Source organism: Herpailurus yagouaroundi, unplaced genomic scaffold (assembly GCF_014898765.1).
Source record: "Herpailurus yagouaroundi ecotype Mexico unplaced genomic scaffold, PumYag 160, whole genome shotgun sequence".
Lineage (NCBI taxonomy): Eukaryota > Metazoa > Chordata > Mammalia > Carnivora > Felidae > Herpailurus > Herpailurus yagouaroundi.
In genome coordinates this window covers 33950906-33976726 of record NW_024412401.1, presented here as the reverse complement: position 1 = coordinate 33976726, position 25821 = coordinate 33950906, and the positions used below count along the sequence as shown (strand labels likewise).

At 40.3% G+C, this 25821-nt stretch overlaps 1 protein-coding gene and 1 long non-coding RNA gene across 10 annotated transcripts in view; one reads left to right on the top strand and one right to left on the bottom strand.

Annotated features, from left to right (window-relative positions):
• Positions 1-25821, bottom strand: part of PALM2AKAP2 (PALM2 and AKAP2 fusion) — a 465690-nt gene that overhangs the window by 419110 nt on the left and 20759 nt on the right. The window lies entirely within an intron of this gene.
• The window catches only part of LOC121034815 (uncharacterized), a 42638-nt gene continuing 19687 nt past the window's right edge, over positions 2871-25821 (top strand). The window contains exons 1-2 of one of the 2 annotated variants that reach the window (XR_005792630.1): positions 2871-3040; positions 8613-8757. This is a non-coding gene — a long non-coding RNA (uncharacterized LOC121034815). The remainder of the gene's footprint in view (positions 3041-8612; positions 8758-25821) is intronic. The other variant, XR_005792631.1, reaches the window with a different exon arrangement.

Sequence of the window (25821 nt, the reverse complement as noted above, 5' to 3'; positions counted from 1 at the left end):
GATGGGCTCTGTCCCCATGGCAGGGTGCAGTGTAGCCTGAGATTGGAAGGCTTTCTCCCCTGTGTCTCTGTGGCTCAAATCTCCCTCTGCCCTTCTCTGAGAAGGACACCTGACATTGCACTTGGGGCCCACCTTAAGTCCAGGATGATTCCATCTTGATATCCTTAACTTAATTACATCTGCAAAGACTTTTTTTTTTCCAAACAAGGTCACAAACATAGGTTCTGGGGGTTAGAACATGGGTGAATATTTTGGAGGGCCATCATTCAAACTACTGCAGGACGAAAGTTCATAAATAAAGTCAAGAAGCAGAGAAGAAAGGAGGATGCTTCACCAATGACAACATTCATCCATTCAGTGTAAAATGCACAACGGTGCTCCGTCAAGAGGCCTCAGAAAACTGGCAGAGAAAACTTGTTCTCATGCAGCACAAAGCACGCCAAACAAATTAAGGATCAAGTGCCCTAAAAACTACCCACACAGGGGAGCAGCCTCAAGGCGGGGGCAAATGTATTGGCTGGATCCTACCCGAGGTCTACTACTAGGCAGTCAAATGATCTTAGGCAAGTCTTTCCTCTTTCTCTGGGCCTAGAAGTCTGTATTTACAAAATAAGATAATTGGACTACAGCATTTTAAACCTCTTCTATTCAATTATTCCATGATTCTGCACATTCAAAGGCCAAAGATGTACTTAAACAGATGATTATATGAGAAACATATTTTCAGTAGAAGATGCAACCGTTTGATTATCTAGTGAACTGTGTACAAAGCAATATTTTTCCTGCAGTGAGCAAAGCAACGTGATCCAGAAACATCAAAACGGCGCATATTCTGAGAAATGGTTCCATTTGTAGCATTCTGATAGCTAACACTCTGGTCATTAGAGTTTACAAATTATGTTTTGAGCTACATTAAACTGCCAGCTTTTATTATAAATCAGGGTGCTTCTCATTAGGATAAACAGAGGCATGGCATGGGTGATGGCTCCCTAATTGCCTTGCCTAGTCCAAGAAAATAAAATCAGATCAAATTACTATGTGTTATTAATCCTCTGAAATTTTTGATTTGGGAAAACTACTATGAACCACTACAACGACACTTAACCAGAGTCTGATAGCAGAGCAGTGCCTCAGATTAGCATTGTTAGGTTGGTAACAGATGGCATGTAGATGCTCTGTTCCTGTCAAAAAGCCAGAGTCACCTGAATTCTTTGAGCAATGCTTCTACTGTGGATGAAAAGGGGACTGTTAGTCAAACGTAATCTGAAAACCTCGAGGTTCTTTGTGCATTCTGAGAGGTTCTTACAAAATCATTATGATAAGTGTCCAGTGGCATGGAATAAGACAGAGAATTGACGTGTAATTTGAGGGCAGCCGTGGTATTTCTGCACTCTACAGTCAGTCGACACACCCAGCCCTGAAATTTAAATCTCAGCCTACCTTTCCAGCCTTTACTTCTGCTGCTTCCTTTCCTTCTCTCCTCAAACTTCAGTTCCTCTGAAAAGTCCACCATTCCCAGAAAAAAAAGCCCATCCTACCCCAGTGCCTCTTGCCAGGGTGGTCCCTCAGTCTGCTTTGGTTTACCTTGCCTCATGATTAGGCTTATACATATCCTTCCACCCTTCTTCTGGACTGTAAGCTCTCTGTAGGCAGGAACCATCTCTACATCCCCATGCTGCCATCACTCTTAGTGCAGTGCCCGCCATGGTTTACTACACACGGACTCTCAACGATCTTTGAATTACACTGCTGAACGTGGGTGATGTGTACCTGCAAGCTTGTTGTATTAACTGACATTATGTTTCTGACAGGTCATACACACGCAATAAATGGGGGATGTTGAATCGAATTCTGCCAGAAATTAGTAAGAGTTATCTCTTTCCTATCTGATGGGATATCACAAAGCTACATACAGAGTATTTTAAAGGTGTTCTTACTTAATCTGACATAACATATTGTATTATGTTATATCATATCATATATTATAGCATATCATATTACATCGTATCAGTTTTTTTCCATTCAACAAACTCAAAGTGTTCATATTCCACTGGAGAAAAAAGACAAGTAGGGGTGCCTGAGTGTCTCAGTCAGTTGACATCTGACTCTTGATTTCAGCTCAGGTCATGATCCCAATGTTGTGGGATCGAGCCCCATGTTGGGCTCCGTGCTCAAGATTAAGATTCTCTCTCTCTCACTCTGCCCCCCTCCCCTGCTCATGTACTCTCTTTCTCTCTCTTAAAAAAAATCTCTAGGGGCGCCTGGGTGGCGCAGTCGGTTAAGCGTCCGACTTCAGCCAGGTCACGATCTCGCGGTCCGTGAGTTCGAGCCCCGCGTCGGGCTCTGGGCTGATGGCTCAGAGCCTGGACCCTGTTTCTAATTCTGTGTCTCCCTCTCTCTCTGCCCCTCCCCCGTTCATGCTCTGTCTCTCTCTGTCCCAAAAAAATAAATAAACGTTAAAAAAATTTTTTTAAAAATCTCTAATATATATATAATATATTATGTTAATATATATTATATTTATTTAATAATTAATTTATTTATTAATTAATTTATTTCTTAATTTTAATAATTTATTAATAATTAATTAAATAATATATTTATTTATATATTTATGAATATATAAATATATTTATATTATATATATAAAGACAAGTAGATAGACAAATGCACTGTTTTTGTTTTTTTTCAACGTTTTTATTTATTTTTGGGACAGAGAGAGACAGAGCATGAACGGGGGAGGGGCAGAGAGAGAGGGAGACACAGAATCGGAAACAGGCTCCAGGCTCTGAGCCATCAGCCCAGAGCCTGACGCGGGGCTCGAACTCACGGACCGCGAGATCGTGACCTGGCTGAAATCGGATGCTTAACCGACTGCACCACCCAGGCGCCCCTGACAAATGCACTGTTTTTGTTAGTTCTTTAACAAACATTTGTTGGGAGAAGATGGCATACAAAAAGAAGTGCTAACCACCAAACTACAACATTTACTGTTAGTGGTTTGAAATGTTAACAACATTCATGTAACTACACTGAAAAGGTAAGCTTTCCATTCTTCTTATACTTATCTTTTCTTCTGTTTTCATTATTGTTTAAACCTAGGGTCCTTCACCTGAGATAGAACTCAGGGGATCCATAAACTTGCACAGGAAAAAAAATTATATATGTATTTTCACTAAATTTCTCTAACTGAAATTTAGTATTTCTTTCAATTATGAATGTAGGTAACAAACCACAGTCGGATTAGCAGTTTATGTGACTTTGTCACCAATAGAAATCACAGGTATTTTCACGTTATATTCCAGTTGTTATAGATATGTTGAAACTACTATTACACTCATCATAACTTGAATCATAACAAATTATTTCTTTGATTTGCTCTTAGGCTTAGTATCTAATGCATGAATAAAAAGTACGTGTCTTATATACCACAGATTTGTTTTTCAAAATATTTTTTTTATTTTTTTTAATGTTTATTTATTTTTGAGACAGAGAGAGACAGAGCATGAACAGGGAAGGGGCAGAGAGAGAGGGAGACACAGAATGTGAAGCAGGCTCCAAGCTCTGAGCTGTCAGCACAGAGCCCGACGTGGGCTTGAACTCACGAACCGTGAGACCATGACCTGAGCCGAAGTAGGACGCTTAACCGACTGAGCCACCCAGGCGCCCCTGTTTTTCAAAATATTTTAATGACTGTATTTCAATATACTTCATAGGATCTTTTAGGGAATCCAGAGGCTTCACCAAACTGCCAAAGAGATCCATAGCACACAAGAAAGTTTAAGGACTCATGATCTATTCCCTGAGTTCCTCCTCTGAGACAATGTCCAAAGCAAGGGCTGAGCTTTGAGACTTAGTTTCACTGATCCATCCACTTGCTGTGGGACAGTGTTTCTAGCCATGTGTTGGCAGCAGGTGAGACAGCACACGTCTGTGTTCTCCCGCGCGGCTGTCCTGCTTGGATCACCCTGGAGAGAAAGTGGACGTATCCACAATGAGTCTGAGCCTCTGTGCGTGTGTGTCTGGATTTCATTAATAGAGAAGGGAGTAATTTTACCGATGTGATCTCTACCTTTGCTAATGACAATAAAATAATAGTTTAAACTCAAAAAAAAAAAAAAACCAACAGAGAAGGGAGTTTAAACATAATCTTCCGTTTGGATGAAAATCAAACCATACACATCCCAGACAGGAGGAAAGAAACTCACAGGACCAGGTGTAGCCAGAAGCACCTGGGAATCTTGGTGGACCATAAGGCAAATGTGAGTCATCAATGAAAACTAGTTAGTTCCGAGAGCAAACATGAAATATAACAATAGCATGTAAGAATTGGAAGAAAAAAAAAAAACTCTCTTCTTGCATGAATCTAGAGAGATAGGATTATTATTCCATCTTACAGAGGAATGATTCAGAATGACCAAGGTGACTTTACCAAGTCACACAGATAGTAAATGAAGCATCCTCTCAAACCTAATGACACTAAGATTGTATCCATAATATAGTATTGCCACTTCCAGTAACGATATTCTTACAACAAAGTCCATCTCATTGCCTAAGACCAAAGAAACACTCTAACAATCAACCAAAGGAGTTTCTTTACCCTTTGGGGGGTACATTTTTTTTTTAACATAGGTCTAGTTGTGATGGAGAACACTCACCTCTGAACTCACACACCTGGAGACTAGGCTAAGCCAGATAATGTTTGAATTTTAGAGTTCTGTGCTTTGGGGTTTCTCCACATCTCTCAGTGGGGTATGAAAATGTCCAAATATAATTAGTTTGGATCATACCCAAGTGGCACCTGAAGCCCAGAAGTTCAATTGCTTTTCAAAGATCATACAATAAGGCAGAGTTTCCAAAAGCCAAACTCAGTGACAGGGAACATGGGTTCCTTTCCCAAGAGGTAAGTGGTAATTAACTTCTGCCTGATGAAGGACAAGGTCTATATCCATGAAACAGAAGACAGCAGGTAATCTGGCTGGTTAAGGAACCTGACCCAACCTCTTCATGTAGCTTCTTGTTCTATACTCCGTTCCCATCCCCATACTATTAGTCTCTTAATGTAGTACTTTGCCCTTCTCTTTCCTGGAACAGCGGTCTCCCTCTACTCTGGTACTTTTCTGGAAAATGAAAGTGGTTTCACTTAAGCTAGTGCTTTTCACAGCAAGCCTTTCACAGACTCAGTTTGGCGATATGTAATCTGGAATACTCACAGAGAGAAGCACCAGAGAGAGCTGATGTGGTTTCAGGCACAGAACGCCCTCTTTCAGTAACACAGACCCAGCACTTGGAGAGCTTTTTGGTGCATGGAGATTCCTAAACTGATGCTCCAGAAGTGAAGAGGGACTTCTGTAATCAGAGTTCCCAGGGCAGTTCTAAACCCGAAACTCAAATCTGCCTTTGCCATATTGCATTTCTCAGAGCTCTCACTTCAGAAAGCTGTACACATTGAATCTTACACTTAGATAAAATATTTCAAAGCAAACATGTTATTACTCATTGAAAAAAAAAGTATTGATTCCCAGCCACCTATGACTTAGCATCTGTTACACTTATCAAACCAAACCATCAGCAGTAATTAAATTTTGGCTTGCCTCTAGCCAGAACAAAAAGCCACTATAACATTTGGGCCAACAATGATTTCCTCTTCCTAGAACTTTAATTTCCTCTGTCTATACCTTGTCACTGCTGGACACCAGCAAGGCCCATAGATGATCTCTCCTAGATAAGTATGTGCCCTGAGATATGGCGTCTATTTGAAAATCTTAATGATTATAAATGAAACCCAGTGTTGTCAGCTTCCAGTACCAAGTGCTTTGCTTCTCTTAGATTGAGTGCAAAGCATAGTAAACAATGGAAAAGGTCACTGAAACAGATAAGTTTTCATCCACTCTGAAATGAAATGTAGGCCCCGTTCATTTCAGAGGTTTTTAGGGGAATGAAAATTAAGGGTGCAACGCTGGGCAGATGTTATTTGAGGAACTACTGAAATGTAAGGAACAGGAGCTAAGAAAGTAGTCAGAATCTTTTAAATGTTTAGTGCCTATTAAATGCCTCTTGCTAATGCTGTATTGTATAAAAGTGATGCACACAGTCGTTTTGTCCTCCACTTCCACTCACTGGCATTGCAAAGAAATCCCTACGAAATCTTCTTGTGTATTCATCATGGCAACAGACAGCATCCATGAGAGAAATCTCTCTCAAGCCTCAGAGCTAGGAAACACTGCTTTCTTCTTTAAAAAATATGTGTTTCTTTCATTTGGGTGTTTTGAATCTTGTAACCAATTGCTGTTCCCTCTTCATTTTGGGCACCAACAAGCATACAGCCAAAGTTGCAGCCCGCCTCTCGCAACTGAACAGAGCAATGTGACATACATTTGCTGTGGACTAATCTTGCCCAGCTTTATTCTGTATTCCCAAAATTCATCTACCTTCTGTCTCGATTTTATCACCCATTTCTTTTTATCCAGTTGTATTATTAAAATAACAAACAATAAGGAAATAATATTTATTAAAATAAGCCATCTCAAAGCCTTTTTAGGATGAAACAGTTTTTCTACTAGGTTTTTCTGTTAATGTTATTAGTGTTCATAATTACTTGCTATAGTTAGAGGGCTTCAGAAAGTAGCAAAGATCTCTATGAACTCTGCAGCAACATAATTTCACTTAAGAATTACAGGATCCAGAAACCTCTAAGTTGGGTCCTGTGAAGCATAGAGTAGGTGGTTGGCCAATAAATTTACTTGTTCCTTCATCCACTAGGAACTAGCTCATCATTCTCTCCCAAACCTATCTCAGTTGCTTCCTTTCCTTAAGAATATAAATGTATTCAAGTCTTTCTTATGTACAAAAGAATCTTCCCTTGATCCTACATAACCTTCTAGCTATTGCCCAATGTCATTACTTTCCAATTCAAATTTCTGCAAGACTTTTTTTAAAGTTTTATTTATTCAAGCAATCTCCACATCCAACATGGGGCTCGAACTCATGATCCAGATATTGAGAGTAGCACATTCTTCTGACTGAGCCAGCCAGGCATCCCTCTATAAAACTTCTGTGGCCCTCACTTGCCCTGTCATTCACTCAACACATGGGAATCTCACTTCTACCCCATCACGCCTGTGAACCATCTTTGTCAATGATAACCAATGGATAACTGGTACCCAATTCTAGCATCACTTCTCAGCATTTATCTTACTTAATTTTACTTGATACATACATTCATCTGACTTACTTACTTACTTACTTACTTACTTACTTAATAATACTGAAGCACTTGACATTGTGAACCATTTTCTCTTTCTTGAAGCACTTTGATCCCTTAGACTCTGAGACACCACCCTCTCTTTGACATCTTTCCATCTCTGCTTCTGTATCTCCCTAACTTTGCTCATTCCTTTGCCTTTGCCTATACTTAAAATGTTGGTGCCCCTTCAGAATTTATCTAGGGCCCTTGTCTCTTCTCTCATCCATATCCCTGACTTCAACTATGTGTTGTCCAAATCCATATCACTTCTGATTTAAACCCTGATTGCATGGCCAAGTTCCTACCAGTTATTCCCTTGAGTCTATTTGAAAAGTCTTAATGATTATAAATAAAATCTAAAAGTGCCTCAAATCTTAATGACTACAATAAAACACCACAGGAGTCTCAAACTCAGCATGCACACAACTAAACTCATCATCTTTCATCTAAATCTGTTCTTCCCTCCTGTATTTCTTACCTTAATGAAGATACGGACATCCATCCAATTATCATTTCCTCATCCTGAAGTAGTTTTCTCATTAGCTACATTCCAAAATTACAGTGGACAAACAATAATTTCTCTCAGTTACCTCCTCTGTTTTCTTTTTTTTTTAAGTTTATTTATTTATTTATTTATTTATTTATTTATTTTTTAATTTTTTTTTCAACGTTTATTTATTTTTGGGACAGAGAGAGACAGAGCATGAACGGGGGAGGGGCAGAGAGAGAGGGAGACACAGAATCGGAAACAGGCTCCAGGCTCTGAGCCATCAGCCCAGAGCCTGACGTGGGGCTCGAACTCACGGACCGCGAGATCGTGACCTGGCTGAAGTCGGACGCTTAACCGACTGCGCCACCCAGGCACCCCTAGTTTATTTATTTATTTTTAGAGAGAGCACACAAGCAGAGGAAAAGCGGAAGGACAGAATGAGAGAGAGAGAGAGAGAGAGAATCTTAAGCATACTCTACACCCAGCACAGAGCCTAATCTCACAACTGTGAGAGCATGACCTGAGCCAAAAGCAAGAGCCCAGTGCTTAACTGACTGAGCCCCCAGGTACCCCTCCTTCTTTGTTTTCTTGGCACACTGTTCACAGAACATATGTCTTGAAATAAATAGAGGTAAAGCTGCCTGATTTTCTGACTAGTACAGTTGATCACCCAAGATGGTGGTGGGTGGGCTCTCTCAACCTTCTTTTGGGGATGTGAGGCTACTCCCTTACCTGAGGCAAAGCATGGATAGGACACTGACTTCTGTCCTCTTCCCAATTCCGTTGACTCTATAATTAGTGGAAATTCCTTCCAGAGCATGACACTAGATCATTTGCCTCAATTTGGAGGATTGAACATTTTTTTTGTCTTTTTAGTATCTTCTGGATATTTTAGTAAGAAATTTTGCATGGCAAACTGCCTTACAAGCTGACTTGATGTGGGAGTCCTTCATCATCATTCCAAAAATTTCTATAAGCATGGTAAACATGAAGAACATCACCTTAGGGAGACAAGACACAGGTAAGAATGGAAAAGTACAACTGGAGAAGAGGCATGCAAACTATCAACTTGTATCCAGATAAGACTGAAAAGGAAGAAGCACTGACTAAGCAAAGTGATGGCAAAATATTCCCATCAAAGAGGTGTGAAAACCTTTGTTCTTATATTGTAGAATTAGAACAATGATTGGAATGTGAAAGTTGAACTATCCTTGGGATGACTGAGATGTTAACAGTAAACAACTCCATGACTCTAATTATAGATGGAATTCAGCTAACAAAATGATGAGATATGTAGTAAAAAGGAGAGATTAAAAAACAATGGCAAACACATAAGTCAATAATGGCCAAGCAAAGTATGGGAACTCTTCACTTATTTCAAGCTTTTGCCATGATTAGATAATTAGATGAGCCTTGAGCCTACCAATACATAGTCACCAAAATTGGTAATTAATTTGATGATGACCATTACAAAGATAGACACACATTTTTCAAAAGAAAGTTGAAGTATCTGGGTGTCTTTTTTTTTCTCTTGGTGTCTTTTACATACAATAAGCCTGAGATGTTTAGAAAGATTACAAATAAAATATAAAGGACTTAAAAGCACTTTGGGCTTACATTCATCCATTAAATTTAAACTGTTAATTCTTCTTTTTTGGGTAAAATATAGTTGATTTTTAAGATGCAGGGATTCCTCTAGGAATTCAGGAAATTTTTCCTTTATACATATTTTCATAAGTAATTCTTTAAAATATATGATTAAAACAAAGAAGCAAGTCAGGCCCAAAGCCTACAGGGAGAAGGAGGTTGTCTATATGGAAAGATTTTCCCATAAGATATCCCCTCAATCTACTGAAATATGTTCTCACCAATTGTCTATATAAAGAAATTTGTTAAATACCTTAAACTTCCTACTAAAACCCCAGGAGGGCCACATGTTAGAAATAAGGGCACCCTAAGCCTAAAGAGAACACTGGACTAAGACTCTCTATTAAAACATAAAATCAGAGGCACCTGGGTGGCTCAGTCAGTTGAGCATCTCACTTTTAATTTCTGTTCAGGTCATGATCTCATGGTTCGTCAAATCGAGCCCCACACTGGGCTCTGTGCTGATAGGGCAGAGCCTGCTTGGGATTCTCTCTCTCCTTCTCTCTGCCTCTCCCCTGCTCTGTCCCTCTCTCTCTCTCTCTCTCTCTCTCTCTCACTCAATAAAAAGAAACAAAAAAAAATAAATAAAAATAAAAATAAAAAATAAAGAAAACAAGACCCCACGAAGTTAAGGGAGTACACCAGTAATTTAATTACCTGGTAGTAAAACATTATTTATAAGAGTATAACTGAATCCAGAATCTCTACAATATATTATCTTTAATGCACATTATATAATTTAAAATTCCTAGACAGATGAAGACGAAAAATGTGACCCATAGTCAGAAGAGAAAAACAGTTCACTGAAACAGACCCACAGAAGACTCAGATATTGGAATTAGCACATAAAGACTTTAAAATAACTGTGGTATGTCCAAAAAACCTACAGGAAAATATGGATATAACAGGTGAAAAGATAAGAAAATTCATAGAGCTAAGAAAGAATCAAAAAGAAATCCTGGAACTGAACACTAAAATATCTGAAATAAAAAAAATATTGGATGAGATTAACAGCAGACTCCACAATGCAGAAGCAAAAAACCATTGACTGTAAAGATGGGTCAAGAGAAATTAAAATAAAAGCATGATAAAAATAAAAAGATTTAGAAAGAAATGAGTATGCCTCAGTGACCTATGGGACAATATCAAGTACTCTAATATATGAATAATTGGGATCCCACAAGGAGAGGATAAAGAATGGGGTGAAAAATGTTTATATGTTGAGATCCAAAAACCCTGTAGGACTATGCATATAAACTTTTGAACAAAATAAATAATGTAGTACTGGAAAATAATAACCTAAGTATAAAATAAATGCCCATGAATCCCTGTGGATACATATACATATATATATGAATTACTAAATAAATAAATGGTTGAGAAAAAATAAGTGTCCATACAGAGTAATTCCAAATAAATTACCCTGATAGTCCCCTCTCAAGGAGGTGAAGTTTAACTCCTCATCCCTGAAAAAGGGGGAAAAGTAACGTTACAAAGAAGAAACTTGGCAAACACGACCTTGGTCAGGTGATCAAGGTTAACAGCATCAGTGATAAGTCATGTTGAATATGTGCACCCCTGTAATGATGTGATGAGACTGGCACCCCATCTTTGTGGTCTCCCTCCAAATAACCATAACCCTGCTCTACTATGAGAAAGGCATCAGACAAACCCAAATTGAGGGAAACTCTATAAAATTGACCAGCACTCCTCAAAACTGTCAAGTTAATTTTAAAAAGTCCAAGAAACTGTGACAGATCAGGGGAAGCTAAGGAAGCATGACTGTACTGTGGTATTCTAGGTGAGATCCTGGCACAGAAAAAAGGACATCAGGGAACAACTACTGAAATCTTTATCATGTGTGGGGTTTAGATAATATACCAGTGTTGGTTTCTTAGTTGTGACAAATGAACACTAGTAATGTAACATGTAAACAACATAAGAAACAAGGTAAGGAGCGTATATGAACTCTGAACTGTCTTTGCAACATTTCTATAAATCTAAAACTATTTTACAATAAAAAATGTATTTAAATTAATTTTTTTTTAATTTTTTTTTCAACGTTTATTTATTTTTGGGACAGAGAGAGACAGAGCATGAACGGGGGAGGGGCAGAGAGAGAGGGAGACACAGAATCAGAAACAGGCTCCAGGCTCCGAGCCATCAGCCCAGAGCCCGACGCGGGGCTCGAACCCACGGACCGCGAGATCGTGACCTGGCTGAAGTCGGACGCTTAACCGACTGCGCCACCCAGGCGCCCCCAGAATGACGTCTTTAAAGTACTAAAAGAAAAAAAAAACCTGTCAGCCTAGAATTCTATATTCAGGAAAAATATTCTTCAAAACTGAAGAATGTCTCAGATAAAAACCAGGATAATTTGTCCCCATCATAAACATGTTACATAAAAACAAGTGGAAAGAATTTCTACAAGCTGAAGGAAAATGATACTAGATGTTAGCTTGTGAGTCAAAAAAGAAATTATAGAGAAATAAGAAAATAATTTCAAACCAAATGTTAATGAAAATGCAACAGGCACCTGGCTGGCTCAGTCAGTGGAGCATACAACTCTTGATCTGGGGGGTCATGAACTTAAGCCCCACATCAGGCATAGAGATTCCTTAAAATAAAAAAAAATGTTTAAAGAAAATACAACAAATCAAAATATGTTACAAGCAGCTAAAGTACTTAGATGGAAGTTTATAACTTGAAATATTCATATTAGAAAAGGAGATCTTTTTAATCACCTAAGTTTTCCTTTGAAGATGCTAGAAAAATAACAAAATAAACGCCAAGTCCATAGAATACAAGAAATAAAAAAGGAAAGGAATGGAAATCAATGAAATGGAAAGTAAACTATAGAGAATGCATTAAACCAAAAGTTGATATTTTGAAAAGATGAGCAAAATTGCCACATCTCTATTAAAACTCATGAAGAAAAAGGAGAGAAAACAGGAATAACAAATATCAGGAATGATATCAGGGACATCACTATAGATTCCTGGGCATATTAAAAAGATAATAAGAGAATACTATGAAAGATTTTATCAACGTATCAACGTATATAACAACTTAGTTGATATGAACAAATTCCTTGGAAGTACAACTTACTGAAAATAACACACACACACAAAATTTTAAATCTGTGTTCTTATATCCATTAAAGAAATGGAATCTGTAATCAAACACCTTCCAATGAAGAAAAAATCAGCCTAGTAAGTTTCACTGGTAAGTTCTACCAAATATTTAAGGAAGAAATAATACTACTTCTATCTGTACTCATCCAGAAAATATGGGAAGAAAACACTCTTCCCTACTAGTTTTATGATGTCAGCATAACACTGATACCAAAACCTGACAAGGGCACCACAAGAAAGAAAATTACAGGCAATACATTTCATGAACATAGATGCAAAATCCTCCACAAAATATTAGCAAAGGGAATCCACATGATTACTCATTAGACCTAGGAAAAAAGTATCTGACAAATGTAACAGCTGTTCATTTAAAAAACAAAACAAGGTTGATGGGGGGTGGAAGGGAGGGGAGGGTGGGTGATGGGTATTGAGGAGGGCACCTTTTGGGATGAGCACTGGATGTTGTATGGAAACCAATTTGACAATAAACTTCATATATTGAAAAAAAATAAAAAAATAAAAAATAAAAAAATAAAAAACAAAACAAAAACACTGTCAGCACACCAGGAGAAGAAAGGAACATTCTGAGTTTGATAAAGATCATCTATTAAAATCCTGTAATTGTCTTAATGGTGGAAAGACCAAATCTTTTACCCTCCCCAAATGTAGACCTATTTATAAGCTCATCACCCACATGTAGGTGAGTTTCCTTCATCAGCTGCAAGCCTAAGCCTCCACTCCAGTACTAGGCAGACTTAAGCCATAATATTACCTCTGATCTCTGGTTTGTGTTTTTCCACCCTACATATCTCTTGTTCTATGAATCAAAACAGCAGTGACTAAAGCTTTGAGAGTATCAAGATAGGCTCCCAGCTGTCAGTGCACACATGGAACCTGCATCTTAGTACCACCTAGAAAGTAAACATGTAAGGATGTGGTTAGACATGATGACAGACGGGCATGCATACTGGATGTGGAACACAGTCCCTATTAGCTTCCAGGGTGATGTTGCAAAGGTGGCGGTATAGGAGACCCCAGCCTCTGTCCCCCAACAAAGATCATCAATTATTAGACAGCTATCCATGATGATGATGCTGAAAAAGAAAACCAAAGCTGGAGACAGCTATCCATGAACAAAAATAGCTCTGAGAGAGATCAGAAGTCTACTTAAGAAACCTCAGTAACATAGTAAAACAAAAATAACCACACAAACAGGGAAGGAAGAACAGCTTCATTTTACCTGGAGCATCCTGTCCCCCAGGATGGCACTGCTCATTGCCAAGAGGGAACTCTCCAGCTAGAAAGAGTGCCCTTCGCTGACAAAGAGCAAACTGAACAACTAACTTCCCCAGCCTTTCGGGACACTACATGCAGGATCCGCTTGGGTTTCACCTCATCTAGAAACAGGCAAAGCCGAGAGGTATAGAGACAGCTAGGAACAAGGGGAAAAAACAGGAGCTACCAATATCAGCCTTGCCGTGGGATGATCACATTCCCAGCGACCCGCTCTGCAGACAAACCCAGCAGCTTTCTCTACTGAAGAAACTGATGGCCACCAAGGATCCCATGCAGATTTCACCAGCTTTTGCCCCCTAGGTTTGTGTTCACAGCTGCCTAAGTCCCTTCCCGCCCTCTCCCACCCTTCTTCCCCCACCCTCCCCACTCCTCCACTACCATCAGAGCCTAGGGTCTGCACCAGCAGTCAGCCCTGGTTTCTGTGGCTATAGAGTGCAAGATGCCAGCCTACACCCCAAGAATGACCAATCTCCTGATGCAGGCAAATTTGGGGAGTGGGTGACCAGGGCCAAAGCTTTTCTATCAACCTAGGGATTTTGGTCTTAGGAATCCTTTTAAAATTCCCAAGGTAAGGATGAAGGGGAGGAAAGCTGAAAGTGCCAAAATAAGACACAGATATATAAGAAGAGTGGCATTTTAGAAGGAGGTCTTGAAAAGTAGAGTTTCATACACAAACTCACACACACACACACACACACACACACACACACACACACACACACACTCCTCATATTTGTTTCTCCAGGACATGACACTCCTACTCTTCTTGCACTAAAGTCATATGCACACCACCATGATATAATGAAATGTTTCTAATTGCAAGACCTGGAGAGTGGAACTAACAGGAAGGTACATTGTGTGGCTGACACAGGCTGGGGGGCGGGGGGGGGGGGGACAGACATACTGAGAGCCCTCAAGAACTGCGCTTTAATTCCTGAAAATGTAACTAAATTTAAAGAGCCATCATTTTATTAAGCAACCAAGAATCCACAACAGAACCTTGTTCTGTACAGTTTAGTTCTCAAATATGTATTGTCTTTATAATACTTAGTTCCCATAACAAGGAGTTTGGGAGCTATTTTACACCTCACATAAATGAAAACACAACTTAATAATATGTTTGAATTATCCTTTATGAAGTAGGTCACTCTTCCCTGGCTTCCAAGAGTAAAGATGCTTAAGTTTGTCAATCTCATTCACACAACATAATACTGGGGCACCTGGGTGGATCAGTCAGTTAAGCATCCAACTCTTGATTTCAGCTCAGGTGTTGATCTCAGGGTTGTGAGTTCAAGCCCCACATTGGACTCCATGCCTAGTGTGGAGCCTACTGAAAGAAAAGAGGAGAGGAGAGGAGAGGAGAGGAGAGGAGAGGAGAGAAAGGAAAAGAGAAAAGAAAAGAAAAGAAAAGAAAAGAAAAGAAAAGAAAAGAAAAGAAGGAAGAAGGAAGGAAGGAAGAGAGAAAGGAGGAGGAAGGAAGGAAGGAAGGAAGGAAGGAAGGAAGGAAGGAAGGAAAAGAAAGAAAGGGAAAGAAAGAGAAACAAACAAACAGACAAAGAAAAAAATGTAATACTACAAGCTATTTGGTCCTAACATATCATGTTCAAACTCACATGAGTATCAGATTTATAGAATCATTCCTTGACATTTATATCAAGATATTACTGATTTGCAGACTCTTGAGACCACAGATAATTAGATTCACTAGCTATTTTTTTAAATATTAAGGAACTGGCTAAAGAAAAATATTTTTGGATTTTAAATTATGTATGACCACAAAAATTTTCAAATTCATATTTTAAAAGATAAGACTACATTTATCTGCCTTATAAACACTTTTTGACAACCTCTGATCCTGTTCTGATTTTCCAAAAATATAAAGATTTTATCTATTCACATGGAACTGCCAAGTTATGCCAACTAAAATGAAAAGTCTGGTTTTGCTCTGTAGATTGGCCTGTTTCACACACAGTTTGCTGAGCTCCAGTTCTGTTTTGAAGGAGGACGTGTAAAAGAATGAGGCCCTCACTTCTGGCATTATGTTCAGCCCTACACTGTGTCTTTGCACTGTGAAGCTGTTACTCAAAGTCGGGTCTGTAGACCACCAGCAGCAGCATCTTCTCCTGAGAAGCTTGCTGGGAACACAGACTCTCCAATCCCACCCCACATTTACAGAATCAGGATCTGCGTTTTAACACTATTTCCAGGTGATAGCTATGCACTTCACAGCGTGAATCTCTGAGGAAATGAGACCTTGTTGCTGGTGTCATTAACTTTAAATGCTGGGCACTTCCCTCTTGGAAGATAAGAAGTTAAGGAAAGCATTGGAAGGATGGAGAACTCCTGATTGTTTCTAGATCAGCTTTACTGTTTCTCTAAATGGCTAATCTGTACAGTCTGGCAGATCTTAATGCCTTTCAAAAGTTAGAGGGCTTTGATAGTATTTCAACAAAGATGGCTAAAACAAATCAAATACTGTGTCTAAAAAAAGCCTAGCAGTGACCTGTAAATCTTAAGTGTTTGTGTTTGTTTGTTCTGTTTGCTTTTTTCCTTTGTTTTGTCTGACCTTATTAGTGATCCCACTTTGCAAAGTCATCTGGAAAACTGAGTCTCTGATTCCTCAAGGGGGCAGCCAATCACCACGATACTGATGGTAACATGCATGGTCGTGGAGGTAGCATTAGCCATAGGTTCATCATTGCAAACAAAAACATGACTGTCAATTATTCAAACTAGTTTTAACATTGGAGTTGGCTTGGCAAGTGTTTTAGAAAGTGACTTAAGAAGTTGTTAAGATGGGGGCGCCTGGGTGGCTCGGTCGGTTGAGCGTCTTGACTTCTGTTCCAGTCAAAATCAAGATCTCATGGTTCAGTTCATGAGCTCAAGCCCCACATCAGGTGCACTGTTGTCAGCCGATCAGCACAGAGCCTGTTTCAGATCCTCTGTACCCATCTCTCTGTGCCCCTCCCCTGCTTGTGCTCTCTCTCTCTCTCTCTCTCAAAAAATAAATAAAACATTTTTTAAAAAGTTGTAAGATGACTAGTCCAGACATTAAAAACAAAGTGATTATGTGCTAAATTAATTTCAGGGGCTAAGAATTAGGCTTGAATTTTGACCTCATATAGAATGCCTGAGCTCTTAGATTCATTTAGGCTCCTGTCACTTGCTATGTGCTTCAGACAGTATCCCGTCAAAACTTCCGCCAGTATAACACTTAGCACACTTTATTATATAATAACTTGGCCAATTATGTTTGTTCCTCATTAGATTATGGACTCCATGAAGGCAGGGACTGTCGTATTCCTTTTTGTATCACAGGTACCTAGAACAGTGTACCAGTGCACATAGTGGGTACTTAATAATTATGAGTGAAGTGAATGAATAAATGAACATAACTGACAGAGATATGGAAGCACTTAAAGTAGGACAAGCAGTCTAAATAACTCACTAGGTATAAAATACTATATAAAATGGAGTAAAATATCTTTAAAGCCCATCTATTCAGAACTTGTAACACACCTTTTGATTAGACCATATTTTATGCTTTTGTGCTATCTGTGAAGAAGATTAAACAAGATGGGATAGAGTTTATTGATTTGACAGCAATTTAGGAAGGATTCTTTTAGATGCTATTGATAAGTTAAATCACCACTTATATTTAAACAGTAGGTCAAATACAATGAAGTTCTATTCACAAAAACAGAATTTTTGCTAGTAAAGTTCCTTCCTATTAGGAGAAGAAATAAAATTTCATTTCCTTAAATAAAATTCTAATCGAGCCACCTCATCACTGAGATTGGTGCTCCCTCTGAGGAGTCAAATTTGGGCAATTTTTATTCTAAGTTACAAGAAAAATGATATTTTCAATGGGAAGCAGACTGACACTTCGGTAGCCTGTGGCAATGGAGATTCTCCTTCTTGAATAAACTCATAACAATTATCAAACAGCTTCTTCTAATTTTGGAGCCTTGAGCTTCAATGACCAGAATGTGTAAACAGACACAAAGTTGCCAAGTTCCATCCTGGAAACCTGAAGTGTATTTTTTCTTAAACTTCAAACACTTCTATCCTTTGCAAACTCTGTGAGTTGGGATCCCAGCTGGAAGTAGATGGCATGCTTACACTGGAGAATTAGAGGAGCTTAATAAAGGGACTGCTTTACAAAGGCATGGGAAGAGTTATGGGAAACCAACAGGGATGGCGAAACACCAGGGGCTAACCAAGTGGGGAGACCAGTCATAGCCTCACCTACTCCTGAAGGGGCAAGGGGAGGGAGAGGTCACCAGAACCAGGAGGGAACTAGAAGTAGAGTGTAGGTGTGGGCTGCAGGCAGGAGCTGTGGCCTTCAGATGAGGAAAGCAGACAATGCCAACTCCCTGCCCTGTAGGAAGGGAGACCACAGAGTAAGTCCACTGATGTCACTCTTCTTCTGCCCTGGGCTCTTTTGCTGGTGCTTTGCACTGACCCAACCCAAAGGGCGAGAAAGCCTCACTGCTGTAGTCCACACAGGTCAGCCTCAAAGGACGTTAAGCAGGGGAGGAAGGTACAGAATGGATTTGAAGGGTGAGACAGAGAATACCCACTATGCACACCTCCTCCAAAATTCTTCTGCTCTGAAGTATTTATAACATCATTTGCAAACTTATTCTGCCATATACGTTGCTAACAATCGATTGGGGAAAAAAAAGATCTATAATAATAAATTTTCCAGGAACAATGACATTTGCTAGTTCCTCGTATTTTCATGGGAATGTAAGATTCACCGATTCTTTCACTCGGAGACATGGTAAAGGCAGGTTTTCTCTATATCTCCCTGAAACCTGCCAAAAATGAACGAAAAGAATGAAAAACCGGGGAGGGGGGAGAATTTATTGACTATGAAAGTAGCAGAATTAAGATTCCCAAACCACAGACTATAAGAATTATCTGCCAAAAAGAGTAAAAATTTTATTACAGCAGTGGACAGCGCAAAAAGGTGAATCTATACCTCAAGAGATGTCAATTGGCATTCAAAAATTGCTAAGTAAAGAGAGAACCCACAGAGGCCCAACATTGGAATGGTGACGAGTGGTACCACCAAGTCACAAGAGACATGGGAAACAGCTGTGTGGAGGGGCTGGGTCCGTATCAGACAGTGCAAAAAGGAAGTGTCACTGATGGAGGTACTACTGTGTGAACTATTATCAGTGAAAGTCTGACATTTAAAAACTTAATATAGAGGGGCGCCTGGGTGGCTCAATCAACTGAGCGTCCAACTCTTGATTTCAGCTCAGGTCATGATCTCACAGTTCATGGGTTCGAGCCCCAAGTCCGGCTCTGTGCTGATAAGAGATTGGGATTCTCTCTCTCCCTCTCTCTCTCTGCCCCTCTCCTGCTCACTCTGTCTCTCAAAATAAACTTTTTGAAAAATTAAAAACAATATAGAGGACTAGTCTGGACACATAGAGGGTTGTCATAGTCTACCACAGTCTAGCCATAGTCTGGAGGTAAGAGATGTAGTGAAACAAGAAGGAAAGTTAACAATTACCTTTGTAGATGACTTGATCTTTCCCCTCTGTTCGCAGATGCTCAACAGAGTCAACCACATAGTGACAAATAAGCACCAAATATCCGTCTGCTCCCCCCACTTCAACATACACACGTGCACACACACACACACACACACACACACACACACACACACAGTGTATGATCTATCTCAGTGACCTGCTTACATACTACAAGGCACTTCTAGAGCAAAAGACACGGTACAGTTTTAAGAAACATTTATGGGACAAAATATCTCATCTAAAGTCACTGTCTTCCCCAAACACTGTCTCCCACTTATTCTTGGGCAAATAGAAGGTTTGGATAAATTACCTCCATTCAGAAATGAGTAATAAATGCTGTCAACATGCATAGACCCTTTATGTTTGATTATTATTTTTTAAAAAGAGAGGAAAGATTTACAAGCAAAAGGCAGGTAAGCGTATTCAGAAAAATAACACAAGAAATAAATAAAATTTTCAGATCAATCTTCCATGCACTCAAAGAAATTAAAGAAAAACAACTCTTTTAAAAAATGTGCAAAATGAGACTCATAAATATGGAGAACAAACTGAGGGGGGCTGGAGGGGTTGTGGGAGGGGGGATGGCCTAAATGGGTAAGGGGCATTAAGGAATCTACTCCTGAAATTGTTTCACTATATGCTAACTAATTTGGATGTAAATTTTAAAAAATAAAAAATAAAAATAAAAATAAATAAAAATAAAAATAAATTAAAAAAAAAGAAAAAATGTGCAAAATGAGTGGCGCCTGAGTGGCTCAGTTGGTTAAGCACTGGATGTCAGCTCAGGTCATGATCTCAGGGTCTGTGGGTTCAAGCCCCACATCAGGCTCTGTGCTGACAGCTCAGAGCCTGGACCCTTCTTCAGATTCTGTGTCTCCCTCTCTCTCTGCCCCTTCTCAGCTCACGCTCTGTCTCTCTCTCTCTCTCTCTCTCTCTCAAAAATAAATACACATTAAAAATTTTTTTAATAAAAAAACTTAAAAAAATAAAGTGAAATAAAAATGTGCCAAATGAGCTGGAGGAGTCAGAAAACAAATAGAAGATGACAATAAAACCATTACAGAAATGAAATCTACATAAAATAAGTAAGAACTAAACAAATACTGCTAAAAACAAAAGTCAGTTGCCTAGAGGATAGACTTTAAACTGTAATGAAAACTTACAGGAAAAAATGTAAGCAATTGAAGATAGTTACGGAGGGTACTAACTAATAGATGCACCTATAGTAGATAAAGAGGACAAGGAGGCTGTTTAATTGAAAGCCATGAAGAAAATGTCTTTACAAAAAATAAAGGAAAATATAAGTCTTCAGATCCAAGGGATGTACATATTTTCCAGGAGAAACTGACACAGTGACTTGCAGTAAGAAATATCACAGCAAAGTTATTAAAGTTTCATGTTCAAATATAATTCTATCAGCACCAATGCAAAAAAAAAAAAAAAAATTGCCAGAGTGGGAGGGGAGAGAGGAGGTAAGCCAGGTACAAAGAGGAAATAATCAGGCTAGCCTCACACTTTTCCAGAGCAACAGTCCATGCCAGAACACAATGGAACAATGCCTTATAGAATTATGAGGGAGGAAAATACATGAATCTATAATTTTACAAACATCCAATTTGTTTGTTCATAGAAGCAACAGAAAGGCATTCAGAATATAACACCCTTGGGCCCTGTTTGAAAACAGCACCTTACTATTAAACACTAAGTCAACACAAAATGCTCAGGAAAGAGGATGCCTATGAGGAAGGGGCTGGTGGGGATCTTGACTTTATCCAGATCGCAGTCTAACACTGAGCCCACAAAACATGGTGCTGCCTCAGGACCTTTGCAACTGCTCTTCCTTCTGCATGACTCATCTCCTCACTTTGTTCAAGTCTCTGTTCAAACTCTCCCGCTCAGAAACCTGTCTCCTAACTACTCTATCAAAAATAACCTTCCCTCGGGGCGCCTGGGTGGCTTGGTTGGTTGAGAGGCCGACTTCGGCTCAGGTCATGATCTCGCAGTCCGTGAGTTCGAGCCCCGCGTCGGGCTCTGTGCTGACAGCTCAGAGCCTGGAGCCTGCTTCAGATTCTGTGTCTCCCTCTCTCTCTGACCCTCCCCCATTCATGCTCTGTCTCTCTCTGTCTCAAAAACAAAATAAACGTTAAAAAAAATTTTTTTAAATAAAAAAAAATAACCTTCCCTCATCACCCTCTAGACTCTTAATATGTTTTATTTTTAGTCTTGAAATTAACGTATATACACATTGTGTCTCTTTCATGAAATAGAAGCTCTGTGAGGGGAGGATCTTTCTCAGTTTTGTTCACTGCTATATTCTCAACGCTTAGAACAGCACCTGCTGTGGGGTGCCTGGGTGGTTCAGTCGGTTAAGCGTCCGACTTGGGCTCAGGTCATGATCTCACACTCTGTGAGTTCAAGCCCCGCATCAGGCTCTGTGCTGACAGCTCAGAGCCTGGAGCCTGCTTCAGATTCTGTGCCTCCCTCTCTCTCTGCCCTCCCCCACTTGCGCTCTGTCTCTCCCTCTCTCTCAAAAATAAATAATCATTAAAAAAATGTTTAAAGGAACAGTACCTAGTGCAATCAAGTGCATTCAGTTGACTGAATGAACTGGGAGGATTATGTTTACAATTCAAAACTGCAAATGTTAAAACTTTGAAAATGTAAAACTAACAGTATAACTGCAACAAATGGTAAAAGGAGGGCTGAGTGGTAGAGTCTCGTTTCCTCAGTTGTAAGGAATCAGTCAATAAAGTCAAAATTGGACAAACTCCACAAAAACCTCCTTGATCGCTTTTTAAAGTTAATTAGGTATTTTAAGTTTTGCCTTTGCAAATAATTTTCATTCTCTTCTGGATTTAAGCTTGCTGTTTGTATTTTATGACTCCCTATTGCTGTCTGAAAAAAATGACCAGTAGCCCAGAGGCCCTCAGTCCAGGAAGGGCAAAAGCACAGACTGACCACTGATAGAGTGGTCACATAAAGTTAGAGGCACCAAGTATAAGTGTATTACTGAGATATAAATCTATAACGTGGCTAGGGTTGTCAAGGATTGAGGAAACAGGGACTCAAATATTCCTTGTGGCAATGTACTCTGACAATATATAGAAAAAATCATAAAATGCATACTCACTTATTAAGCGATTCCATTTCTGGAAAGTAGTATATGGATTCACTTGCAGGATGTACAAAGATGTTCATTGCAACATTGCATATAATAGCAAAAAAAAAAAATGGCAACAAACCTAAATCTTCATCAAAGGGGACTGATGAACTATATTCCAAAAGTAACTGCTAAGCAGCTAATAAAAGCATATGTGATAGGTGTGTATGTATCGATATATAAAAGTATGCACAATATATGAAGAGGAAAAAGCAAGCTACAGAATAACAAGTGTGGTAGGACTTAATTTATTTAAAAGGAAGTATTTAAACTTCTATAAGTATGTGTTCCCAACTCTGTTTTGTTGCATGGAAAATAGGAAGGATACCTCCAAACTGTTCATGCTAATGCTCTAGGGACTAAGACTTGGGGGAAAGAGTAGGGAAAGGAATAGGTTTATTTCATAAACTGAACCCCAAGCCACTTGAATTGTTGTAAAAAGCATACATTACTTTCGTCACAAAAATTAATTTTTAAAGGCCTTACACATTCTCAAACATAGTTACTCAATGCCTACAACATGCCGAACACATAAAATGGCACACTTTGTGTAACAGGACAGACATAGCCAGGGAAAATGGTTCAAGGTCATATGGCACCCATAGTCACATTGAGACTAAACAGAAAGTTCCTTGAAGACAGGATCAGGTCACCATTTATCCCCAGGACCTATCGCAGTGCTTGGCACATATAAAATATTCAATGTTTGCTGCATAAGGGTGAACGCACGAATGAAGGCATATGCTAAGAACCAGAAGTCAGCTGTGACTCAGTACCCCTTCCACGCTTATCCCCTCATGAGCCTAGATTTGTTTCTGTGAAAAAGCAAACTTTAGCTTAGATGCTTCGGGATCTCTTCTGGATGCTTGAAACTTGTCCTGTGGCTAAGAGTCTGTGAAAGCAGGCCCCTGACAGGCAATGGGAAATGCCATTTTTCTGAGTCCCATCAAGTCAGAGCCCCAGTGCTGGCAGAGATGGCGACAATTGAAAGAGTTCCCGTGCTATGTCCTCTGTGCCTTTCAGCTCTCATACTGTTTTGGAGACTGTGTTCTAGAGAAGCGTCCAGCAAAACCTATAGGTGTGGTACCAAATTAGTAACCGCATATGCTGAAGTTTGTTCCCACGTACACATTGTTCTCACACTCAACCCAACAAAGAGGGCAGCCAAGTACAGTCAGGACCGTCTTTGCTTGTTACGCACGTTTTCCCCTATTTCAACTAAGATGCTCTTGTTTTTTGAAAACCAGTAAGGCTCGTGAATAAATGATCGTATTCTTATTTCCACTCCATTTCATTTAAAATTAGTGACCTCGAGGGGCGCCTGGGTGGCTCAGCTGATTAAGCGTCCGACTTTGGCTCAGGTCATGACCTCACATGAGTTCAAGCCCCGCGTCGGGCTCTGTGCTGACCGCTCAGAGCCTGGAGCCTGCTTCGGATTCTGTGTCTTCCTCTCTCTCTGACCCTCCCCAGCTCATGTCTGTCTCTCTCAAAAATGAATAAACATTAAAAAATTAAAAATTAAAAATAATAATAAAATTGGTGACCTCGGCTTATTCAAAACTATCAGGTACTGGCACACCACAAGCTGGCTGGTTTTTAAAACTGATAATCCCCCTTCTCCTGTTGCAAACGTTTGCAGTATTCTGATGCTTGCCTATGACACATTTTCTATGTCATCCATTTTACATACCTTCAGAGGGAAAGGCAATTTTAGGTTTTTGTACTTTGAAGCTTTGAAGGTACAAAACACAAATAATTACCATCACACCCATTCGTAAAGCTCCTTGTGGCACCCCGTTGCACTTAGCAGCATGTCTAAACCATCTTTTCCTCACTGCCAAAACCCCAGCCATACTCCCCTTCTTTCAGTTCTTCTAACCTGCCAAGGACCTCTGCTGCCCCAGGGCCTTAGCATGTGCCATTTTCTCAGCCCAGAGTGCTTCCTCCCTCTACTCCTCACCAAGCCAACTCCTACTCGTCCTTCAGATCTCACATTAGATATCAGCTCCTCAGAGGGGCTTTGTTGACCTCCTAATCTAACCTATATTCCCTTCTTGTTATTTCCTCTGCATCATTTCCCTCATGGCATTTATTGCACTTTGTATTTGTATATTCATTTGTATATTCATTCATTCATACAAATGATTCATTTGTATTTGTATATTCATTTACCGCTTTAACATCTATCTTTTCATTAAACTATGAACTTCAGATGATGAGAATCATGCCTGCTCTGTTGACCAGTGCTAATCTCAACAAGTATTTGTTAGCTAGGTAAAAAATTAAAGAAGGAAGAGAATTTTATCCCCCCCTTTCAATTCTTTTCCATAAACATTAAGTTGAAAATGATAAGGGGGGAGAGAGGGAAGATGGCGGCGTAGGAGGATGCTGGGCTCACCGCACGTCCTGCTGATCACTTAGATTCCACCTACACCTGCCTAAATAACCCAGAAAACCGCCAGAGGATTAGCAGAACGGAGTCGCCGGAGCCAAGCACAGACGAGAGGCCCAAGGAAGAGGGTAGGAAGGGCGGCGAGGCGGTGCGCGCTCCACGGACTGGCGGGAGGGAGCCGGGGCGGAGGGGTGGCTCGCCGGCCAAGCAGAGCCCCCAAGTCTGGCTTGCAAAAAGCGGAGGGGCCTGACGGACTGTGTTCCGACAGCAAGCGCGACTTAGCGGCTAGCAGGTCATAAGTTAACAGCTCTGCTCAGAAAGCGGGAAGGCTGGAGGACAAAGGGAAGGAGAGCTGCTGAGCCCCCTGACAACAGAGCTCAGTTTGGTGGGGAACAAAGGCGCTCGCCAGCGCCATCTCCCCCAGCCATCCCCCAGCCAAAATCCCAAAGAGAACCAGTTCCTGCCAGGGAACTTGCTCGCTCCGCGCAAACACCCAACTCTGCGCTTCTGCGGAGCCAAACCTCTGGCAGCGGATCTGACTCCCTCCTGCTGCCACAGGGCCCCTCCTGAAGTGGATCACCTAAGGAGAAGCAAGCTAAGCCTGCCCCTCCTGCCCCTGTGCACCTTGCCTACCCACCCCAGCTAAGACGCCAGATCCCCAGCATCACAAGCCTGGCAGTGTGCAAGTAGCCCAGACAGGCCACCCCACCCCACAGTGAATCCCGCCCCTAGGAGAGGGGAAGAGAAGGCACGCACCAGTCTGACTGTGGCCCCAGCGGTGGGCTGGGGGCAGACATCAGGTCTGACTGCGGCTTCGCCCACCAACTCCAGTTATACACCACAGCACAGGGGAAGTGCCCTGCAGGTCCTCACCACGCCAGGGACTATCCAAAATGACCAAGCGGAA